A 21,648-nucleotide genomic window follows, 5' to 3' on the forward strand; every position below is an offset into this window, starting at 1 on the left:
CTGTGCGTGACACACGGACAGCCCCATGGGCGTATTGTTTGGTCGTGTGGCCCCTTCACTTAAAATTTTATGTCAGTTTGCATGGTAGTAAACACACGGGCAGAGACGGCCGTGTGTCTCAACCGTGTGGAGGACACGGCCTAGCACACGGGCGTGTGCCTTGGCCTTGTGCCTCAAAATGAATGATTATGTCATAAACAAAATGTCCAGGTTTTTGTACACGGGCGTGTCTAGGCCTTGTGAGGGACATGGGCCAAGGGCACGGGCGTGGGCTTGGCTGTTTAAAAACCCCTGTAGGTTCGAAGTGAAAAATAAATCCAAATAATTCAACACGGGTGGGACACACAGGTGTGTCCTTAAGCACACGGGCGTGTGCTTTGCCTCCACACGGGCGTGTGAGGCATAACCCTAGAAATTTTACTAAATTTTCTATAGTTCTCAGTTTAGTCCCGGATTGCTTCTAATGCATATTTTGGGCCTTGTAGGCCTATAATAGGAACACTATGACATTGCTTGATTGGTTTTAAATTAAAATGAAATTTTATAACCCATATTTTCTTAAAGTGTCCGAGTATATGTCTGGTAACGCCTCTCGGTCTAGGGTACAGCTCAGGGGTGTTACACCTGATATCCTACCTAGTACACAGTTTTCATTCACTTATTTTATTTTGCCTCTTCTATTATGTGTTTTAAACAATGACGAAAATGTTTCTCTTTAGTGGGGGATTGGAAATAATTTTTTAGGGGATTTTTATAAAATTAATATTTTCCACCAAGTTATGTTTAAGTAAAAAATTACTCAAATTTTTAATTTTTTTAATTATTTTAGCTTTAGTATGTATAAAATTCTCTTATTTCAATTATTTTTTATGCTATCTTAATTATGTCAAAAATGCTAAACTTAGTAACTATGTATAATTCAAAACCATGAGAATTTAATTCCTTAGAAAAACTAATCATGCATGAAAGTTTAAGCCTTTAGAATTGCCTTAGTGGTTTCCTTGAGACGAAATCTTAGGAGGCATGGTAATTTGAAAATGATTTAGACAATTTTTTTTGGACCGTTTCAACTTTTCAAGCCAACCTCAGTAAATAATTATCCCTTGAAACCCTACTTTGAGCTATATGGCCAGATTTTTCTTTTAAATATTATATTAATTAGCCATCCTTCCTTTAATATTTATCTCAACTTGTCCCTAATCATAGGCTCAGTTCATCTAGAATATTCTTTGTGATTAAGTTTGGAAGGGATAGAGAGAAGTACTGGAGTGCTCAAGAATAAAGTGTTGAGTTGTATGATCAAGAGAGCATCTGTGATTGCTTAAAAAATACGTTGTTGAAAAAAGATGTACAGAGATCTTGTGTACTCAAACTTAAAGTAAGTTGGTGTTGCTTGGGATAGTTGTATTTGGAAGGTCTAAGGTAAGCTGAGACTAAGGTTTTAGCCTAAAAATTATCTATTTTTTTCCTACATTAACCTAAGCCACATTACAACCATATTATAGACCTATTGATTTAGAATTCCGTACTGACTACATTAGTGGAGAGGAATTACTGAGTTTAACATGTGAAGGGGTAATTAAACTTTAGGACTGTTACTTAGTTCCATCATGGGAAATAAAATTTGATTGGGGAGTACTAAGTATACATTTGTTAAAGGAAGGTATTTAGTACATATTTTTGTTAGCTTATTAAAATTCGAAAATAATTGAGTGTTATGTGTAATTAAGTTGCATGTTTTAAAATTTTCTATTCTTGAGAATAATCTTTCTAAACATATTACTATAGGAAGGATTGATTTCTTTTGAAAGGATTTTTGCAAAAGTGACTAGTTAAGATATATTGTAAGTTAGCATATATCATTACTTAAGATTAGCAATGAATTAAGTTTGGGGGTTTGATAACTCGAAATTATATAGACAGTTACTGCACCTTCTAAATAATAATTCATGCAAATTCTGAGTATTTTGATAGCAAATTTTGTAGTTTCATTATAAATTTGTAAAGTAAGACAAAATTAAAGATAAAATTGTAATCTTACTTATTTACATGCTAATTTGACATATTTTGTTCCAATTTGACGTACTTTGGTGCAATAGAAAAAAAAGGTAGTCTTGAACCTCACCTATTCGATGCTCGATGCTTTAGCATTCCAGCAGTAGAGACCATGCAGACGTGGGTTGATGGCTGATCAGCATGAGACGTCCTAAATTAACTTATTGGACTCTTAAATTCAATTTGATCGAGCTCCTAAATGGGTTACTGAAGTGAATTATCTTGCTGCCAAATTTGAAGCCCAAAACATTCATAAAAACAATTAATTTAGGCACCAAAACTTGTTAAAATATCACAAATTAGCCACAATAATTTTCCCATGTAACCATTCAACTCCTTCCCATTAATCAAACATGTACTAGCTAAATTTAGCAAAGTCATCCACCTTCCTTCCTTAACATAATCAATCAGCCATGCATGATAGAAAAAATGGGGATTATCATGCTAAAAAAGGAAAACTAAATGGGCTCCTCACTAGTATAAATAGTGAGACATTTGCTCTCCATTTCATTCATACATCACTCACCATCTCTTCTCCCTTTTCTATCTTCTTTCACTTCCCATTTTCCATTCTTCAAAAAGTGTTTACAAGGCTTTGAGAGTAGCCCCATTCAGCCAGATTAGGAGCTTTTAAGCTTGGCAGCCATCGCAAGAAACAAAGAATGAAGGAGGAGCAAGGTGAGTTGTGCCTCCAAGAACCACCAAAAACGGCTTAGCATTTCTTTTCCCTTTAATCTTTTCTTTTTTTTGTTCAATTCAAGAAACATGATTGCAACTGAGTTTTCTACTTTTCCCTTTAATCTATTTATTTATTTAGATAAAATCATGAAAATGTTATTTGTGCATTATAAATGTAGGGATGCAATTTAATTGATTATTAAACCAAAAAATATTGTAATTAATTGAAATAATATATGAATGATGCATGTTTGATCTTTTTATGATAAAATTAGGTCAAACTAGTAATAATATCGAAAGAACTTTATTACCTTTCATAACCCTAGAATTAATGTGATTAAACTGTTTCAATGTAGAAATATTATTGTTACCTCACATAATCTGATTTCTTCTTATCAAAATACTAAGTTGATTGAACATAGACATATGATAGAAAAACTTAATAACTTAATAAGTGTGATTTCTTAGACGATGCTTGGAAAAGTAATCTTGAAGTTAGACTTGACATAGAAATATGCAATGAAACCAAAAGGTTAAGCTTAGGCCTTAGAGAGAAGTTGATGCACTCGTAAAGTCATGGTTAGTAAATTATCAATAGGCCACGAAATCATTGTTTAAATAATTCTAAGTTAGCAAGGAAAATTATTCTAACACATGCATGCTATTGTGATTACTCTTAAAATGTGCATACTTATTTTTTCTGTGTTTCTTATAATTTTAAGTATACTTAGATTAGTTTTAGTATAACCAGAAATCCATTACACTTTAATTTATTTCACCACCAACCAGTTTGCCAATTATTAATTCTGCAATAGTTGACTAGCATAAATAATCCTTGTGGAGACGATAACTATTACTCACTACTTTATTAGTTATCAATGATTGTGTATACTTGCACATTGATCGAATAATTTTGAGAAAATTTTTTGGCACTGTTGCCGTGGACTATTATTTTAGTCAATTATTTGTGAAATTAATTATCTTACAATTTGGTTCAATTTTCTTTTCCTTTTACTTTAATATGTTTCGTTACTATTCAAGTTATAATGGATCCTCTACAACATGTTCAAGGAAAGCATTTGCTTATAATGCTCAAAATTTGATCATTGTTACCGATGACAGAAACTACGCTATTCGACAATATGTCATTCCACTATTCAATAAGCTCAATCTGGGTATTGTGAGGCCCGAAATTGAGGCACTATAATTCAAACTAAAACCAATCATGTTCCAAATGTTGCCAACTGTGGGTCAATTTAGTGGGATGCCTATTGAGGATTCACATCTTCATCTTAGACTATTCATGGAAGTGAGCGACTCGTTCAAATTAGCCAGGGTGATCGAAGACACCTTGAGACTGAAATTATTTTTATACTCCTTAAGAGATAGAACATGAGCATGGTTGAACTTTCTACCGTTCAGTTCTATAACTACATGACAAAAGTTGACTAAACGTTTCTTAATGAAATACTTTCCTCCCTTTCTAAATGCCCAGATCTAAAATAAATCACTTCATTTTAGCACTTTGATGAAGAATTTTTATATGAGGCATGGGACCGATTCAATAATTTATTACGAAAGTGCCCTTATCATGACATTCCTTATTGCATTCAAATGGAGACTTTCTATATTGGTTTTAATGCTTATACTAGAATGATGGTGGATGCCTCTAAAAATAGAGCCCTTCTTTCAAAATCTTACAATGAGGCTTATGAAATTCCTGAAAGGATTTCTAACAACAATTTCAATGGCTAGTTAATCGAGCAACCACAAGAAGAAGAGTGGCAAAAGTACATGGAGCGGACACACTTACTTCTTTAGCAGCCTAGGTATCTTTTATGTCTTATATGCTTAAGAACATTACTACTAATGGTTTCAATGGTAATTTGACAAGTCAGTAGCCAAACTAATTTGAGAATATTTCTAGTGTATACTATAGTGATAGTCATTTCTTTGAAAATTGCTCATCGAATCAAGAGTTAAAACATTACATGGGAAATTCTGAGTACTTTGATAGCAAATTTTGTAGTCTCATTAAAAATTTTTAAAGTAGGACAAAATTAAAGATAAATTTGTAATCTTACTTTTTTACATGCTAATTTGACATATTTTTGCCAATTTGACGTTGTTTTGTGCAATAGAAGAAAAGTTAGTTTTGGAGCTCACCTATTTGATGCTTAATGTTATATCATTCCCGCAACAGAGGCCACGCAAATGTGGTTTGATGGCTGATCAACATGGGACATTATAAATTAACCTATTGGACTTTTAAATTCAATTTGAGCCAGCTCCTAAATGGCTCACTGAAGTGGACAAGCCTGCTGCCAAATTTGAAGCCCAAACCATCCACTAAGAAGGAAAGAGCCCAATTCGGCTTTGGGAAATCCAACCGTCCATAAAAATAATTAATTTAGGCACCGAAAACTTGGTAAAATATAACAAATTTTCCACAAAAATTTTCCAATGTGACAATTCAACTTCTTCCCATGAATCATACATGAGCTAGCTAAATTTAGCAAAGTCATCCACTTTCCTTGATTAACATAAGGGCAAACCATGCATGAGAGAAAAAAGGGGGATTATCATGCTAAAAATCACAAACTCAAGGGGCTCCTTACTAGTATAAATAGAGAGGCATTTGCTCTCCATTTCATTCATCACTCACTCATCATATCTTCTCTCTTTTCCCTCTTCTTTCACTTCCCATTTTCCATTCTTCAAAGAGTGTTTGTGAGGATTTGAAAGTAGCACCGTTCAGAAATATTATGAGCTTTTAAGCTTGGTAGTCACTGGAAGAAGAAAAGAAAGCAGGAGGAGCAAAGTGAGTTGTGCCTCTAAGAACCACCAGAAACGGTTTAGCATTTCTTTTCCCTTCAATCTTTTTTTTTTTTTGTTCAATTCAATAGACATGTTTGCAACTGAGTTTTCTGCTTTTAATATAATCATGATTGCTTAATTGTATTGGTGTTAGAATTATTTAAATTCCGTAGCTTAGATTATTTAATGTTGTTAAAGATGTTCTATGCATTTGATCTATTTATTCATTCAGATAAAATCATGAACATGTTATTCATGCATTATAAATGTAGGGATGCAATTAAATTGATTATTAATTCGAACTATATTGTAATTAATTGAAACAATATTTGAATGATGCATGTTTGATCTTTCTATGATGAAATTAGGTTAAATTAGTAATAATATCGAAAGAACTTTATTACCTTGCATAACCTTAGGATTTATGTGATTAAATTGTTTTAGTATAGAAATATTATTGTTACCTCACATAATCTAATTTATGCTTATCAAAATACTAAGTTGATTACACGTAGACATCGGTAGATAAACTTAAATATTTAATAAGTGTGATTTCTTAGACGATTCCTAGAAAGGTAATCTTGAAGTCTGAGTTGACATAGAAACATGCAAAGAGACCAAAAGGCTAAGTTAGGCCTTTGAGAGAACTCGTAGAATCAGGGTTAATAAATTATCAATATGCCACGAAATCTCTGTAACATCTTTTAACCTTGTTTAAATGATTTTATGTTAGGAAGGAAAATTATTCTAACACATGCATGCCATTGTGATTACTCTTAAAACGTGCATACTTATTTTTTTGTGTTTATTTTAATTTTAAGCATACTTAGGTTAGTTTTAGCATAATCATAAATCCATCACACTTTAATTTATTTCACCACCGACCAATTTTCCAAGTATTAATTTTGCAATACTTGATTTGCATAAACTATATTACTCACTATTTTTTTACTTGTCAAGGTTTTGTATACTTACACCTCAATTGAATAATTTTGAGACAATAAGACTTACCACACAACTGACCAACTATCATACAATTACAAGATAATTATTCTTTCTTTTAGGAAATCTCTTCAGTGAAATTCACAAGACAATCTTATCATTGGGTAGTTAAATTGTCATGTCATCACAAGAGACCATTGATGGAAGCCATAGGTCTTGTTTGGCACCTTCTTCCACTCTATCTTTTAAAAACATGTAAGGTTTTTAATTTCTGATTTCAATAATGAATGATTAATAAATGCATGAAAAGCACATGTGGCATTCTTTTCCTAAACTATATGGCATGCTTATCATATATATGCATAAACATAATTTTATAGTCAAATATCTGTTGGGAAATGTACCCATATTAAAGTAAAGATGTAATTGTTTTCTATTTATTTGAACGATGAGTAAATAAATAAAGTTAATTTCACATTTTACTATTATGTTTTTTTATATTTTGCATGCATACCAAAATTGTAACAAGCAAATATTAGCTCATTGATTGTCTAAAGTTCAAACTGATGATAAGTGGCACTATAAAGAATGTTTACATTGTGAGAAAGACAACTTACTTCAGTAGATAATCTAAATGAGTCTGTAATTCCGTAAAAAAAATCAAAGTGAGCATTTGATTCAAATACTGAGAAGAATTATTATGTCTTCTACATTTCCAATTGGGGAGATACTAGTCTTACCTATCGGAACAGTTGACTCCATGAGTAGAGATATAGATGTATTCATTGGTAGAATGATACATTGGACTGGACCCAAGATGAATTCATTCTAAATCCATTTTTGAATTAATTCACTTGTAACGTTCATGGTATGATTTACCTAAATCCTGAGTTAGTTACTAACCATGCGTATGCAACTCATGTGCTTTGATATAAGTGGAGGCTTATGCTCTAAAGATGATCGAGCCCATAGCAAGTATGTTGGATAGATGACTTGTGTATGGCATGGCTTTACTAGCAATAATGGAATTCATAGCTCAATTAAAGAGTTAATGATATCCTCTCATCGGTATTGTGTGGATTAATAAATATGGAACGTGCCCATAGGTTGCTTGTTCTCGACCGAGCAATGTATTACAGTAATTTATTGAAAGTGATCATATTAATCATTAAGAAGACATAACGGTGACAATGACATAAAATAGGATTGTATTGAGTGAATGGATTTAACTCAAAGGAATCAAGGATATCATATGAGGGTAAGGATATCATACGAGGGTAACACACACATGACGAGGTTATTGGACAAAGCAATTGGGTGAATTGCTTTCATAAAGAGTATACAATAAGTAGTTTTCAATCATGGTACTTCTTGTAGACTGACTAAATGATTAAGTAATTGCGAATTATCAGAATAATACTTCTGGACATAATTGCAATCACTAGAGCCTAATTGTATATGTCCGATTGGTCCCTCCACTAGCTCAATAAAAGCTTGATCGGATTGCATTTGAATCAGAAGAAAATTCTACGACTTTGGGAATAATTTAATTGAGTCAATTTCTTCGTGTGGAATTAAATTAGGTACTCGTAACAATTGTTCAACTAGAGAATTTGATTACCAAATTTTTTTTGAAAAATTAATTTGGAAAATCTAAGTGATTAAGTTTCATCATAGTTGAACTCTCAAGACTCTTCCTATATAAAGAGAGCCTTGGGTTATTATTTATACACACTTGAATTCAAGAGAAAGTTGTAGAGAAAAAATTCTTTGTAGAGATTATTTTAGAAAATTTCTAAAGATATTTTTCTGATTTACAACTTGACCCAAAAGCTTAGATAAATTACAAAATTACCCCACTGGTAATTTTTGTGAAAAGCTTTTTGATTGAAAGCAAGCCCACACTCAGTAGACATGAGCTTGAGGATAACGAAGAAGACTATTTGGTCGAAGTGCTCATCCTAGACGAATCGAAAGGGTACAATTTTGATTAAGTGTTTATTACTTTAAATATCACAACCAAGATCTTGTTTTGGAAAAAATTTTAAAACTTTCATCTATCCCTAAATTTATTTTCCGCTGCGTTTTCCGAACCCGTTTTTCCAACAATATCATCATGTTATCATGTAAAAGCATAAAATTAAATGAATTTAACAAACCAAAGTTTTCATGATTCCATCCTAGGAAAAGTAAAAAAAAAATCACAATGTTTACCCCAAAGCATACTTTAGGCCTTCTAGTTGAAAGCCAAATATCATGATTTCTGGGGTTTTCCCCCAAAACCACTAAAGACTTTTAAAACATCAAAGGGATCTATTATCGAACTACTATAGCCATCATGGACTTCCATTTCCATCACAACTGAATTCATTGTCATTGGGTCATCGTTGTTGGCACCGTCGGGCTACCCTCGACCACCATCGGCCACGACCAACAACTTTCGTTGACCATTACCACCAACCACCACTATCAGACCACCACCAGCCTTCTCTATTAGACCACTGCTGGCCTTTTTTCAGTTGGATAGATTGGGTTTGCATTGTCTTGATCAGTCTTAGATGCATCTTGGTTCTCCGAGATTTGTCAAAAAATTCGATTACATAATACTTATGCCTGTTTCCGGTTCACGTGAATTGTTCTAACGAAAATAAATAAAATAATTCCTACATGGAAATGATAGTCCACGATCTAATTACATATCCCAAAAAAAAAATTAAAAATAATTACAATCAAATTTCTAGGAATTACAACTTTTGGCAAAATTACTTTATCATGTAAATAATAAAATAATAAAAATTGATTCATTCACATACATAACCCAAAACATGCTAATACTTATAAGAATGTCACATCTTATCAAAAAAAATTAATCAAACATGAAAAAGAGAGAAAATTTCAGTATCAGATTATACTATAAACATAGCACAACCTGGATTTGATACCAATTGTTAGAAAAAATCCGGTTCGAAAAAGGTTTTCTTGTACAACAAAAAAAATAAAATTTTTAAAAATTGAATCGGTTTGTGATATTTATAGTAATAATAATTTTCCCAAAATAGTACCTCTACTTTGAGCAAGACGGATCCTAGACATTCTCGACTTTCAACCGAACAGTTTTTTTCACTATTCCCATACAACAAACTACCTCGAGTATGGGCTCAAATAATTTTGAATCAAGCACAAAATTACAAATAATTTTCTTACTTTTAGTAAGAAAGTAAATCTCTCTCTTATAGAAACCGATAGAATTTTTATTCTCAAAAAATAGAACTTATTCTTAGAAATAAATTATAACTTACTTTTAGGCAGAATAACAATATCTCTTTTTTTTTTTGTTTTTAACCCTACCGGTGTAATTTATTTATAGGGAGAAAAAGTGAAACCCTAGTTGAATCAGTAGAATACAAATAATATTTATTTTTATAGAAAAACAATCTCCTAGTTGAATTAGAAGAGAAAGAGGAAGTTAACCCTAATTATTTTACTAGGGTTGCCACCCATCATACTTGTTATAAAGGGGTTTTGGACATATCTTATATCAGGTCCAATTATATGTCTTTCTTGGGCTTTTATAGCACTTTATAATTTAATCCAACCTAACACATGTTTTTCATTTCTCAAAATAAATATTTTTATTAAATAAATTTAAGTAAATCAATTTTCCAATTAAATAATTGTCTCAACCCAATTCTAATTTTGTTTACCATAAAAGAATCTATGAGAAAATATATTTAATTTCTACATTTAATGGATTCACAACAACCAATTAATTTAATTCCATTTTGAACTTTAATTATTTACTTAAATAATAATTCAAAACCTTAAATTAATACTCAGGTCTTTTCTACACTTAGTGAGAAATCACATTCATTTCCTTAGGTAACCTATTTGTTTAACTTGATCATTTCTATCAATTTATGTTCATTTGATTTAACATGCAATTCATTTTTTGTTTCAACGAGCTAGTGGAGGAACCGATTGGACAAATGTGGTTAGGGCTCAAATGATTTATAATTAAGTTCCAGCTTTTCGCCTATTAGTTATAAACTCATTTAGTTACGAAGTTATTCCACTATAGTATCGGGACTAAGCTCTCCCCAACTACATACCATTATGAAAGCTACTCGATCAATGCTCGTCCAATGACTTTGTCATAAGTTCGTTACACTCATAAGATACCCTTAATCTCTTTGGTATAAATCCATCATCAAATATGATCCTATTTTATCTCATAGTAATCATTACATCTACTTTCATGAAAAGTCAATTACTACCACATAGTAATTAAGTCATTCATCACAAAAACAAATGATCCGTGATCATGTTTACTTTTCATCTATCATGTAATACCAATGAGAAGATATCATTTATCATGTCTTGGGCTATGAATTCCAATATTGTGAATGATGCTACATACAACAAAAGTCGTATACCTAGTACACCAGCTTTTAGTTCTTATCTTTTTGAACTTAGTTTTTTACTTACATAAAAAATACGAGTCACGCATACATAGTCCATCATTCACTCAGGATTAAGGTATATCACACTATGAACTTCACAAGTGAATAAATTCATAAACGGATTTAAGATCAATTCTACTTAGGTCTTGTCTGATGTACTGTCAGTCTCGTTAGTCACATTATATCTCTACCTTCTGGGAGTCATCTGCTCTGATGCTTAAGACAAAGAATCTCCCTAATTGGACTTGATAAAAGACATATTAGTCTTTCAATCAGTTTTTTCATTTTCAATTATACGAAGGATATGTTTAGGCTCATCTACTAATATAAGTTGTCTTTTCGTATTACGATTCGACTACATAATACCGCTTAGTATTAGTTAAGTATTAGACAACCAATGAGTTAATATTTGCTTATATTCTGCTTTGCATGCAAAAACAATTGATGACAATATACAAAGGGTATTAATTTAAAGCATGAAAAATTTTATTAAACCAATCTTTTGAAAAAAAATTACAAGTATACAAATGAATATACTACACTTACGGTATCAAATTCAACAATGTGAGCATTTAATTATTTTTAAAATTTTAAAATATATAAAAAATATATTGTTTATAGTTTTAATAATTTTAATGATTTATAATTTTTTTAAAAAATTGTATTTTTATTTTAAAATTTTATGAAGTTTTGTGAGAATTGTGAAAATGATTCATTTTTATTATTTTTATGAAGCTAAATCCTATATATACACATAAAATCTCTACATATAGCCTTGATAGCCTCCTATAAATTAGGAAATACAAAATCTTAACTAATATAGAATATCAATATTTTAGGTAACTAATTTCGTGAGAATCAGTTGTCTTAACTAATATAAAATATCAGTATTTCAGGTAATTAATCTTCTAAGAATCAGCTATCTTAACTTGTATAAAATATCATTATTTTAGGTAACTAATCTCCTAAGAATCAGTTATACAGTGCGATACAACTAATCACATGCCTAGATTGATTTCCTACACTCCCCCTCAAGCTAAGCGATATATGCTCTCCAAACCAAGTATAGTACTTAGCCCAATGAGATTGATCTGACATAGAGCTTTAGTTAAGATATCTGCTACTTTTTTACCTAGATGGAACATATTTTGCTGAGATTGTCTTGCTTTCAATTTTCTCTTGATGAATTGTCTGTCAATATCCACATGCTTAGTCCGATCATGATGGACTGGAGTTTTAGCAACTGAAATCGCTGACTGTGTAACACCCCTTACCCGTATCCGTCGCCGAAACAGGGTACGAGGTATTAACAAATTATAGTATATACTATTAAATAAAACCAAACAAAAATATGGCGTGCAATTTGATCATGAATCATTATAACATATGCCATTAACAATACAAACCAATTTCAAAGGCTTCGTACAAAATGATTAGTTTGATACTATAATTAGTATTTTAAACCTAGACAATTATGACACGTAAAAAAATAACTAAATCTGCTATACATGCCATATTTCAAAATGTTGAGTTGAATACCAAGAGTATTGATAGTGCGGCGGATCTTCAACGATCTCTAACTCTGTGCTAGCTGGATGACACTATAAGACAAAGGAGAGAAAAGAAAGTAAGCTTATAGCTTAGTAAGTAAGTATATAAATAATAAATAAGGAATCTAATATGTTTACAACATAACTCAATTATATCATATTTTAATTTTACTATTTACTCCGATTTGATCAAGCTGTCCCTCCTGCATCATGATTACTAAATAAATCATAACTTGAGTTACGAAACTCGAAATTCAAATCCGTAAAATTTCCCTGAATCTAGACTCATAAAAATTCTTACTAACGTTTTTCTAGAATTTTTGGTTCAGCCAATTAATACAGTTTATTAGTTAAAGTTTCCCCTATTACACAGTTCAACTGATCTGACCTCTGTTCACTACGAATTTAATTTCTCTCAGTACACAATTAAAATAACCATGAAACCTGTTTCATTTAAAACTATACTCCATAAGGAATTTATGCATATAAACTATATTTCTTAATTTATTTTGTACAATTTTTAATGATTTTTCAAAGTTGGAACAGGGGATCACATAGTCATCCTGAGTAAGTCACACACAATTGTAAAATCTCAAAATATAGAATTCTTTTGCTTGCTCTGTTTCTTTTATATGAAAATAGACTTATTAAGCTTTAATTTCACATCTCATTTAACCTCTAATTAAATTCCTTCTATTTTTGGTGATTTTTAAAATTCAAATCACTGCTACTGTCCAAAACAGTTTTAATGCTAATTTCACTCTTTCACACATTCTTTGTACTAACCTCATTTTAACTTATATATATATATATCACAAATCATTATCACCACATTTCATACATCACAAGTATAGGCCCATGACTACAATGTCACCACAAAGCCATCCCGTTGAACAATTCGGATTAATCCTCGATACTTGATGGTTTCAGCACACAGCCCCACCATCATATTTCATTTAATTCGGTTCTCTTGTACACATGGTGAACACTTAGTACCACTCATGCGACCTAGCCGATTTGTCTCGTAGCTCTCTTGTCTACATGGTGTCCTTCACTTGAAATCACGCATGCGACCTAGCTACATTTATCTCTCACGTAGCTCTCTTGTCTACATGGGATACATCCCGTATCACACATGTGACCTAGCTACTACATAGTATCTCGTAGCTTTCTTGTACACATGATGTGCACTCAGCACCATACATGTGACCTAGCTATGCTCCCTCTATTTTATTCGATCTTTCCGAATGTTCAACCGAGATCTCTCTCTCTATTACTTATTTCCATTCTTCCAATAGTCGATTTATACTTCAACATCAGCTAGTATATATATATATATATATATAATAGGCTGAAATATAAGAATGTAAATGAAATTAATGTATTATTTACATACAAACTTACCTTGGTGCAAAATATGGGAATTTTGCAATTTAGTCCAAAACTTTCTCCTTCCCCTGTTCGAGGTCGATTCCACGCCTTTCTTGATCTATAATAATATATTTAGCTCATTTAACACTCGAACTATTTATTTTAATCTAAAAATCACATTATACAAAAATTACATTATTGCCCCCTAACTTTTACAAAATTACGATTTTGCCCCAAGGCTCGGAAATTTAATTTCAGCCCTTATTCTTATGTTTAATGACCTACTCATCATTTTTCTCTTCTATGGAAACATCAAATTCTCACTCTAACACATAGTTATGAATAATAGGTATTTTTTTCGATTATGCTGTTTTGCTCGTTTTCGTTAAAAATCGCTTAGAAAAGATCGTTCTCCTAACTTCAAACATTCATATTCTACCATCAAACAACACAATACATGCCTATAATTCATGGGTAAATTTTTAAACATAAACCCTAACTCGAAATAATGGTAGAAATAGGTAAACCGAGCTACGAGGATTTCAAAAATGTGAAGAACATTAAAAACGGGGCTTGAAATCACTTACTATGAAGCTTGAAAGTTGAAGAAACCCTAGCTATGGAGGAGAGCAAATTTCGGCAGCAGCTAGTGAAGATGATGACCAATTTTGTGTTATTTTTCCCATTTTATTTCATTTAATATACAAATGACCAAAATGCCCTTACTACTAAACTTTCCAAAAATTCCCTCCATGTCCAACTTTTTTCCATAACTTAGGAATGGGTCAAATTGCTATTTAAGACCTCCTAGTTAATATCCCAAAGCAATTTCATACTAAAAACTTCTAAAACACGAGTTTTACAATTTATTCGGTTTAGTCCCTAATCTTAACTTAAGCGCTCAATGCATAGAATTTCATCACGAAATTTTCACGAAATCATATCACAAACCCCAAAATAATTATAAAACAATTATTTCTATCTTGGATTTGTGGTCCCGAAACCACTATTCCGATTAGGCCCTAATTGGGTTGTCATAATTCTCCCCTTTAGAGATTTTCGTCCCCAGAAAATCTTACCGAAAAAGAGGTTGGTCTTTGTTTCCTCATAGCTTCCTCAGGTTCCCACGTAGCCTCTTCTATCCTATGCCTGTGCCACAATACTTTCACTAAGGCTATACTTTTATTTCTTAACTGTTTAATTTCCCGAGCCAAAATCTTTATTGGTTCCTCCTCATAGGTCATATCCGGTCGAATCTCAATTTTTGTTGGAGAAATCACATGTGAAGGATCAGAACGATAACGTCGCAACATTGATACATGAAACACGTTATGAATTCTTTCTAACTCTGCCGGTAAGGCCAACGATATGCCACTGGTCCAATCCTCTCAGTAATCTCGTACGGCCCAATAAAACGCGGACTCAACTTGCCTTTTTCGACTAAATCTCAGAATCTTTTTCCATGGTGACACCTTCAAGAATACTTTAACACCCACCTAAAATTCAATCTCTTTTCTTTTTAAATCTGCATATGACTTTTGTCGATCTGAAGCAGCTTTCAAGCAATCCCGAATTACTTTTATTTTCTCTTTGGTTTCTTTAACTAGATCAACTCCGTGAATCTGTTTCTCACTAAGTTCGGTCCAATATAAAGGAGTCCGACACTTGCGACCATACAAGGCTTCATACGGTACCATTTGTATACTTGACTGATAACTGTTATTGTAGGCAAATTCAATCAAAGATAGATATTTCTCTCAACTAACTCCAAATTCTAAGACACAGCATCTAAGCATATCCTCGAGTACCTGGATTACTCTTTCCGATGACCATCTGTTTGTGGATGAAACGCGGTACTAAAGTTCAATTTTTACCCAAAGCTTCTTGTAACTTTTTCCAAAATCTCGAGGTAAATCTCGAATCTCTATCGATATTATAGACATAGGTACTCGTGCAACCTCACAATTTCAAGAATATATAATTCACTAATTTATCAAGTGAGTAATTGGTACGTCTTGGTATAAAGTGGGTGACTTTGTTAATCTATCAACCACTACCCGCATGACATCCTTCTTTTTAGGAGTTAAAGGCAAACCGGTTACAAAATCCATGGTAATCTTGTCCCATTTCCACTCGGGCACCATTCTTGGTTGAAGTAGTCCTGAAGGCACTTGATGTTCAACTTTTACTTGTTGTGAGATCAAACACTTGGTTACAAATTCGAAATGTCCCTTTTCATACCGCCACCAATACAACTTCTTTAAATCATTATACATTTTTGTGCTACCGGGGTGAAGCGATAAATGACCCTTTGTGCGCCTCATGTAATATTTTCGAATCAATTCATCGTTTTCGGTACACATATCCTGTCTCAAAACATCAAGCGATCGTCGGTCCAACTCGAAAATCTGAGTCGAAACCTAATTCGGATTGAGTTCTCTTGGTTCGCAACTCACTATCGTTCTTTTGAGCATCACAAATCAGCTGGAGAAATAACGGTTTAGCCCTCATCTCTGCTAAGATTGACCCATCATCAGACAATGCTAACCCAGTATTCATGGCTCTCAAAGTAAAAAGAAATTTCCTGCTCAAGGCATCAGCAACTACATTTGCTTTTCCCGGATGATAATCAATCACTAGCTCATAATCCTTTAATAATTCAAGCCATCTTTGTTGTCGCAGATTCAAATCCTTTTGATTCATTAAATACTTCAAACTTTTGTGATCAGTAAAAATTTGGCATTTTTCACCATACAAATAATGTCGCCAAATCTTCAAGGCAAAGACAATAGAGGCCAATTCCAAATCATGTGTAGGATAGTTCTTCTCATGCGGTTTTAACTGTCTCAAAGCATAAGCTACCACTTTACCCTCTTGCATCAACACACATCCAAGGCCTGTCAATGATGCATCACTATAAATTACAAACTCCTTTCCTGGCTCGAGCTGTACTAAAATTGGTGCTTCAGTCAATCGTGCTTTCAACTTTTCAAAACTCTGATGACATTTATCAGTCCATTCAAACTTAACATTCTTTTGCAACAACTTAGTCATAGGAGAAGCAATCATCAAAAATCCCTCAACAAAACGTCTATAATACCCGGCCAAGCCTAAAAAGCTTCTAACCTCGGATACATTCTTTGGCGGTTTCCAATCAACGATCGCGGAAATCTTGCTTGGATCCACCCGAATACCATCACCTAAGACTATATGTCCCAAAAATTTGACTTCACGAAGCCAAAACTCACTTTTACTAAACTTAGCAAATAGTTTCTTTTCTCTCAAGATCTGCAATATGGTTCTCAAGTGTTTGGCATGTTCAGACTCATCCCGAGAATAAATTAGAATGTCATCTATAAACACTACTACAAACTTATCCAAATATGGCCGAAAGATCCGGTTCATCAAGTCCATAAATATAGCTGGAGCATTTGTTAAGCCGAAAGGCATCACAAGAAACTCATAATGTCCATACCTTGTCCTAAAGGCGGTTTTCGGCACATCCGACTCCTTAACTCTCAACTGGTAGTAACGACCTAAAATCGATCTTTGAAAACACTGTGGCCCCTTTAGCGATCGAATAAATCATCAATCCTCGGCAATGGGTACTTGTTCTTTATAGTCACCTTATTGTCGACGGTAATCAATGCAAAGTCTCATTGAACCATCCTTCTTCTTCTGAACAATACAGAGCACCCTAGGAGAGAAACTCGGTCTCACAAATCCCTTATCTGTTAACTCTTGCAACCGAGCCTTCAATTCTTTTAATTCAGTCGGAGCCATTCTATATGGAGCAATCGAGATCGGTGTAGTACCCGGCAACAAATCAATAGAAAACTCTATTTCTCTGTTCGGAGGCAACCTGGGCAATTCCTCCGAAATACATCCGAAACTCACAGACTATCTGCAGATCGATTCAAACTTGATTGAGGTAACTCAAGATTCATTACATAAGCGAGATAAGCTTCACACCTTTCCTCATATATTTCAGACAGACATGTGCGAAATCACCATAGGCAATTTATTTGATTCATCTGTTTCAACCCACAGAATTTCTCCATTTTCACATTTCAACTCTAGTGTTTTTTGTTTACAATCTACCTTGGCATCATACTATGTCAACCAGTCCATTCCCAAAATAACGTCAAACTCATCAAATGGTAACAGCATCAGATTAGCCAGAAAACAGTGACCTTGAATCATTAATGGACAATTCTTGTAAACCTTGTCAACTAGCACATATTGGCCTAAGGGGTTCGACACTTTAATCGTAAACTCAGTAAACTCAACAAGCAACTTTTTATTAGATACTAAATTCATGCAAATATAGGAATGAGTGGACTCGGGATCAATCAATGGAATAACAATAGTATCATAGAGAGAAAATGTACCAGTAATAACATCGGGAGAGGATGCATCCTCTCGGGCACGTATAGCATAAGCTCTAGCAGGCGCTCTAGCTTCTGATCTCGCCGCTGAATCTTTCATCATAATTTTACTGCTAGTCCCACCTCCAGTATTTCTCGATGGTCTACCTCTGCTAGGGTGGTATTCTGTCTAGCACTCTGAAATCTTTCTTCTTTAACTTTCTCTGAACAGTCTCTAATAAAATGCTCGCGAGAACTGCACCTGAAACAAGCTCGCTCGTTTCCCCAACACTCACCATAATGTTGCCTGCCACATTGCTGACACTCGGGCTTTCTATGTGGTACATTACCCACACTTGCCATCGAAGTAGCTTGAGCTTTAGACCCCGAATATGCTCTACCACGATATCTGTGTGAATCCCCAGTTAAAACTGTCATTCGAGGGTTGTATCTTTGGACCTCTTTGATTGAGATTGAAATGACTTGCTTATCGGCCTTTTTCTGGCATCTCGAGCCTCAATAGCGGTTTTTCTTCTTTCTTTGCTCAATTCTTCGGCTTTAAGAGCTCGGTCAACCAATACTACAAATTCTTTCAACTCCAAAATTCCCACAAGCACTTTAATGTCCTCATTTAGCCCATCCTTAAACCTTCTGCACATAATGGCCTTGGTGGACACACATTCCTGGGTATACTTGCTGAGTCTTACAAATTCGCGTTCATACTCTGCCACAGACATCTTGCCCTGCTTCAATTCAAGGAACTCCTTCCGTTTTTGATCAATAAATAGCTGACTTATGTATTTCTTTCTGAATTCTTCCTGGAAGAAATCCCAAGTAACTCTTTCTTTTGGCACCACTGCTACCAAAGTCTTCCACTAGTGGTAGGCCGAATCTCTCAAAAGTGATACAGCACATTTTAAGCACTCCTCAGGTGTACATGAGAGCTCATCAAATACACGGGTAGAATTTTCAAGCCAGAACTCCACTTTCTCAGGATCATCATCGATCTTTGCTCTAAACTCTTCAGCCCCTTGTTTTCGAATCTTGTCAACCGGAGGCTTGTTCGTTCTTACCAAATCTATGCCTTGAGCAGCTACAGGAATCATCCAAGGTATGGGAGGGGTGGAGGAGGTTGAGCATTTGGATTTGCTCGAATAAACTCAAGATACCAATTGTTCATCATTTGGAGAAAGGCATCCGAGCCTCATCTCCTGTCTCAATGTCTCGGTCTACTTTCCACAGTAGCGGTCCCTTGTGCGGAAGCCGGCGCATTACTAAAGATCATCAGCCGCAATTCCTTAAGGATCCATTACTATATTAAAACAAAACACAGTTTAGAATAATCAGGAGTCACCACACTATCACAATATTTTTATGGAATGTATAGCTAGACTTTTACACACACTTTATTAGTCTGAGAACCGACTAAACCATAGCTCTGATATCACTAAATGTAACACCCCTTACCTGTATCCGTCGCTGGAACAGGGTACGAGGTATTAACAAATTATAGTATATACTATTAAATAAAACCCAACAAAAATATGGCGTGCAATTTGATCATGAATCATTATAACATATGCCATTAACAATACAAACCAATTTCAAAGGCTTCGTACAAAATGATTAGTTTGATACTATAATTATTATTTTAAACTTAGACAATTATGACACGTAACAAAATAACTAAGTCTGCCATACATGCCATATTTCAAAATGTTGAGTTCGAATACCAAGAGTATTGATAGTGCGGGCGGATCTTCAACGATCTCTAACTCCTGTGCTAACTGGATGACACTATAAGACAAATGAGAGAAAAGAAAGTAAGCTTATAGCTTATTAAGTAAGTATATAAATAACAAATGAGGAATCTAATATGTTTACAACATAACTCAATTATATCATATTTTAATTTTACTATTTACTCCGATTTGATCAAGCTGTCCCTCCTGCATCAAGATCACTAAATAAATCATAACTCGAGTTACGAAACTCGAAATTCAAATCAGTAAAATTTCCCTGAATCTAGACTCATAAAAATTCTTACTAGTTTTTTTTCCAGAATTTTTGATTTAGCCAATTAGTACAGTTTATTAGTTAAAGTTTCCCCTGTTACACAGCTCAACTGATCTGACCTCTGTTCACAAAGAATTTAATTTCTCTCTGTACACAATTCAAATAACCATGAAACCTATTTCATTTAAAACTAGACTCAATAAGGAATTTATGAATATAAAATATATTTCTTAATTTGTTTTTTACAATTTTTAATGATTTTTCAAAGTTGAAATAGAGGATCATATAGTCATCCTGAGCAAGTCACACACAATTATAAATATCTCAAAATATAGAATTCCTTTGCTTGCTCTGTTTCTTTTATATGAAAATAGACTCATTAAGCTTTAATTTCACATCTCATTTTACCTCTAATTAAATTCCTTCTATTTTTGGTGATTTTTAAAAATCACATCACTACTACTGTCCAAAACAGTTTTAATGCTAATTTCACTCTTTCACACATTCTTTGTACTAACCTCATTTTAACTTATATATATATCACAAATCATTTTCACCATATTTCATACATCACAAGTATAGGCCCATGACTACAATGTCACCACAAAGCCATCCCGTTGAACAATTCGGATTAATCCTCGATACTTGATGGTTTCAGCACACAGCCCCACCATCATATTTCATTTAATTCGGTTCTCTTGTACACATGGTGAACACTTAGTACCACTCATGCGACCCAGCCGATTTGTTTCGTAGCTCTCTTGTCTACATGGTGTCCTTTACTTGGAATCACGCATGCGACCTAGCTACATTTATCTCTCACGTAGCTCTCTTGTCTACATGGGATACATCCCGTATCACACATGTGACCTAGCTACTACATAGTATCTCGTAGCTTTCTTGTACACATGATGTGCACTCAGCACCATACATGTGACCTAGCTATGCTCCTCTATTTTATTCGATCTTCAGAATGTTCAACCGGGATCTCTCTCTATTACTTATTTCCATTCTTCCAATAGTCGATTTATACTTCAACATCAGCTAGTATATATATATAATAGGCTGAAATATAAGAATGTAAATGAAATTAATGTATTATTTACATACAAACTTACCTCGGTGGAAATTATGGGAATTTTGCAATTTAGTCCAAAACTTTCTCCTTCCCCAGTTCGAGGTCGATTCCATGCCTTTCTTGATCTATAACAACATTTTTAGCTCATTTAACACTCAAACTATTTATTTTAATCTAAAAATCACATTATACAAAAATTACATTTTTGCCCCCTAACTTTACAAAATTACGATTTTTCCCCAAGGCTCAGAAATTTAATTTCAGCCCTTATTCTTATGTTTAATGACCTACTGATCATTTTTCTCTTCTATGGC

General features: G+C 33.5%; 1 non-coding gene across 1 annotated transcript; it reads right to left on the reverse strand.

Annotated features, from left to right (window-relative positions):
• Nucleotides 1-4,226: 4,226 nt before the first annotated feature.
• On the reverse strand, nt 4,227-4,331 carry LOC128286089 (small nucleolar RNA R71). Its single transcript, XR_008276634.1, has one exon. It is a non-coding gene; the product is annotated as a small nucleolar RNA R71 (small nucleolar RNA).
• Between the last annotated feature and the right edge of the window lie 17,317 nt (nt 4,332-21,648).

The sequence above is a fragment of the Gossypium arboreum genome, chromosome 12 (assembly GCF_025698485.1).
Source record: "Gossypium arboreum isolate Shixiya-1 chromosome 12, ASM2569848v2, whole genome shotgun sequence".
Taxonomy (NCBI): domain Eukaryota; kingdom Viridiplantae; phylum Streptophyta; class Magnoliopsida; order Malvales; family Malvaceae; genus Gossypium; species Gossypium arboreum.